Source organism: Elephantulus edwardii, unplaced genomic scaffold (genome assembly GCF_000299155.1).
Source record: "Elephantulus edwardii isolate Elephantulus edwardi_28Jun2011 unplaced genomic scaffold, EleEdw1.0 scaffold00246, whole genome shotgun sequence".
NCBI lineage: Eukaryota > Metazoa > Chordata > Mammalia > Macroscelidea > Macroscelididae > Elephantulus > Elephantulus edwardii.
In genome coordinates, this window is record NW_006399996.1 from 3,961,934 (window position 1) to 3,966,390 (window position 4,457).

Genomic DNA, 4,457 nt, shown 5'->3' on the forward strand with positions numbered 1-4,457 from the left:
AGCAGCTCCACAGCCCTGACATTTTAGCCTTTTGTTATATTGATTGCGGCTGTTGAGGCCCTCTTCTGTAACTACTTCCTACTGGATGGGGATGACAATCTAAAAGAGGGGAAAGGCTGTTGTTTTTAGGCAGTGGAATTGGGAGGTGTGATGATGGAGGGTAATGGTTGGTATGCATTTGATAACATGAGTTCACAGACTATGTGGTTGGCAAACACTCTCATTCCCTTCTATAGAAAACTAGAGCGAAATAACATGAGGCAAGGAAATTTCTGTAAGAGGGCCAAGGAAGGGGAGAAGCTAGGGTAGCTTTCAAGAGAAGAGAAAAAGTTCCATTGTCTTCTTATGGCTCCTGCCATAAGGCTTGTTTTCAGGAGTACCGCAGCAATGATGGCCTATTTTTTTGATGGGGGGGACAAAACATTTGAACTTGGTTTTCTGTAAGTATAGCGGTTTTGGGGGTTAAAAAGGCACATATATAGACTCCAGTCTAGTTGGTCTGCAAGCAATGGTAAGCTGACTTGCCACAGATGAAGAATACTTTTGAAGTACTGAGTGATATTATTTGACAAGGAAAAGGTGTGATTTCTATAAGAAGAGGAAACATTGATTATGGCTTTTGTGCTTATAATTTAAAGTAGGCAGCAGCTAACATTTGAGGTAAGGAGATGGATTAAATAGTCTGTTAGCTGGTTTATGAGAGTTATTTTATTAGGGTTTGAAGTGTAGTTTTTTGAAAATTTTTTTTTCACTTTCAACAAAAATGGTCTTTATTTACACAATGAATGATAGTTCTCTCAATTCTCCACTCACTAGCAAACTTTTCACTGTATTCATTTAACAAGTTAACAGTCCCAAACTACACTTCAAACTACCTGTCAAACTCCAAGCACTCTAACTTAGAGACAGAAAGTGCTTGGAGAAAGAAGGCTAAGAAAGGCCAAATACTTTATAAGTCATTAAAGGGGATAGATGGTTTGGGGGAATTAGATTCCTGAGCACCATCACATTTCCCTTAAGGTTTACAGTTTTACAGTATTGATTTTACAAAAACTATTGTTTTTACAAAAACATGAAAATATAATAAAGAATATGAGGATTTTACACTTTTATATATTAAGCAGGTTTTCAATGTTCCTGAATTGGCAGAAAGGTGAAAAGGTGGGAATCAGGATGAGGGAAGAAAGTAGCATGGGACACAGCACAGGAAGGTACAGAAATAAAACAGAGGGAGAAGTTGTGCCTTGAGATTATGAAGTTTAGAACTCATGAACTGAAGAATGAAAAACTGGTCACAAATCTAGCTGATGAATTACAGTTGAAAGCCTGGGATTTTACACCTTCCAGGGGGTGAAGATAAATCTTAAAGCTGTTAAGTGGCAGAAAACAAAGTACAACTAAGACTAAATCATTTATTTTTTAAGAATAAAACATTGGCAGTCTTGCTTGGGTGGTTCCATTCTGTATTAAGAATGTAAAAACATGTATGTCCAGAGCATAGCCACTGAAGCAAGTCACATACCTACATGTAAAACATAAGGGTTTTTAAATCAAGTGAAGAGACACTAGTTTTCACTATTCTCCTCCAGCTTGTTGGCTGTCTCCTAAATTGAAACCATCTTGTCATACTGCCACACCCTGGACAATCAAGTACTTCACCCTGATCAATGCCCACATTTACCCTGAGCCTCAAACAGCTGATTAGCAGATGGGATGGAAGGATTACCTTTTTTAGAGATTAGGGGAGGGGAAGATGAAGGAACCAGGAATAAAAAACTGCTTAATCATACACAGAACTAAACAAGTGAGATCAAACTGGTTAATATCCCTTAGCTATTCTGAATCCCTCTTGTTAAAAAGTCACAACCCTCAGACTGATTAAGCAAAATAAGATTTTGCTACTTAGATTCTCCAATTCTAGGAAGCACTGGTTTTGATGACAATTTTAGTCAGTTTAATTTCCATCTTTTCAGGCCTTCAGCCTAAGACTACTATGCTCAGCAGGTAAACTCATAAATATGTACGTTTCAGAATGGCATCTTCTAAGGTACCATGGTCTTCCCACGCTATTTAGTTGTCCACCTCCTCCTCGTCATTCTGTTCTTCCTCTTCTAGCCTTTCCTCATCTTCATCATTGTCCTCATCTCTGCTCTTGTCTTGTTCTTCTGAATCGGTTTTTCTGTCTCTATCTTCTTTTGCTCAGATGCTTCCTTCTTGCCTTTCTGCTCCCGCCTGTATGCTTCCAGAGCCTCTTTCAGTGGAGTAATGAACAGCTGGAACTCCACTTCTTCCATGGCTGAGAGGACATCAGTGGCATTGAGAGTCTTGCGTTTCCCTTTCATTGCGAAGTTGTTGGCACAGGAAGTGGCATACAGCACGAAGACACTGGCGGCGCGGGAGATGGCACTCCGGGCCTCCTTGGAGATATTGACCCCGTCCGGGAGCGCCTCCTTGATGATCCGGGTGATGACGGCATTGGGCAGATTTAGATCCTCAGGCCTCTCTGCCATTGCCGCTCCCGCGGCCTCCTCTTTAAAATCCGTTCAGGCGTCCGGACTTCCCGCGTCGATGCGGCCTGACCCAGTGAGGCTTCCGTCCCTTTATACGCGGCTCACGCTGTGTCCCATAGTGCCTTGCGCAGCATTCGAGCCCCACCCCAGTCCCGCTTCCGCCGCTGGTTGTCGGTGCGTCCAAAGTTTTCATCCATCAGTGGTTTTGGCCCTCTGGGTTTTTCTTCAGGTCCCACAGTGCCCCGCGCACTCCGCCCCAGCCCTAGTTCATGTCTTCACCCCACCCACATAGTTGAGCTTTCTCTAAAATTTAATTAAGTTAAACAGGGTTGGCTATGATTACTCTCTGCCATGTTGCTGTTAAGTGAGTCGCAGGCAACTCATACTGACTCTATGAACGAAAGTCCTGGACACCTCCTGTATAACTTTCATCCTTTCTCCAGGTTCATAGGGTTTCCCAAGGCTAGCTACTGTGGAAGTGGATTCCTCTCTCTGCCATAGGGAGAGATAAAGTTAACAATTTTTAAGGAGGGTTGGACTGGTACAATGTAGAACTTGAAAGATAGTATTTAAAGAGTGTTTTATACGGGTTTCTGAGTTAATTGGCTGGGTCAGTTTCTTTTAATCAATGGGTACTAGGCTTTGTATATTTTTAGGAGAAACTTTGCTACTTAAAGTGAGTTATTACTTTAAACAGCTGGCTATATGCTTTTTAACTTTAGAGGTTTATTGAGGCTTACCAACATTGAGTTATGACTTTTTAGTACTATTTGAAATATTGTAGTGAAAAGAAATTTTAGTATTTACTTAATCTTTTTAATAAAAGTATAGGAGTTTTAGATACAACTAGAAATTGATAAGAAAATAATATTCTATCTTATATGCAGTTTAACAGAGTTTAATAGTTCTTTACAGTTTTTTTAAATGTTATTTTTTTACAGCATATCCTTCCCATTTATTTTTTTTTCTCATTCATTGTTCCATTTTCCTCCCTGCCCATCCCTCCCCTCCAAAGTTGACTTTTCTCTTTGAAAAGAAAAAAAAAATAAAATTCTTTCATTGTTACACAATCCCCTCTGCCCCTCCCCCTCCCTGCCCCCCACCCAAGTCCACAATCCACAGTTCACTTTGGTATGCATTGCTTTTCCTGGAATCTTGTCATGAAAAAAATACCTAATCATATATTCCATTTAAACAATTCTTTCCCTCACCTGTTTCAATGTAGTATACATCATTTATTCCCTCTTTTTTTTTTGTTTTTTTATTCCCTCTTTTCTTAGGCTCCCCTCAATCCCAACGTTAGTCCCATTTTACAACAGTGGCACTATGCAGTATTTGTCCTTTTATGACTGAGATATTTCACTCAGCATAATATACTCCAGGATCACCCATTTTGTATAATATTTCATGAGTGCCTTGTTTTTTTTTTAACACTTCTTGCTGATCTTCTCTGTATCATTCCATATTTAGTATATGTGTTGCTGAAGCGAGCACAAGTGCCTTGTTTTTCAATGCAGCATAATATTCCATTGTTTAAATATACCACACCTTCTCTATCCATTTGTTGTGGGCACTTGGGCTGTTTCCAACTCTTTGCTATTTTGAACAAAGCAGCAATAAACATCGGTAGAAATCTTTACAGGGTTTTTTGGTTTCTTTTTGTAGAGGCTCAACTATGTCACTTATTGTTCTTAAGTCCTGGAGCAAATGCCATCTACCCCTGGGTTGTTTTACAACTTGAAAGTCCGCATGCAAGGCAGAGGTGAAGTAAGGAAGTGCTTATGAGGTTTTCTGCCAATTCCAAAAACTAAGAAACAGTGAGAAGAGTTGGGACCTCAGAAGGCTTTTAGGACCAAATAGTAGGCTCTGTGTCCAGGAGAAAATGAATATACTTACCAGCAATTTTAATGCTCACCACAGCTCTTCTGGGAGGATCTAAATCATTGA

The 4,457-nt window shown here is 40.0% G+C and overlaps 2 pseudogenes; both read right to left on the minus strand.

Moving 5' to 3' along the window:
* Positions 1 to 2,070: 2,070 nt before the first annotated feature.
* Positions 2,071 to 2,510, minus strand: LOC102873590 (annotated as a pseudogene).
* A 101-nt stretch (positions 2,511 to 2,611) lies between these two features.
* Positions 2,612 to 4,457, minus strand: part of LOC102863741 — a 28,558-nt pseudogene continuing 26,712 nt past the window's right edge.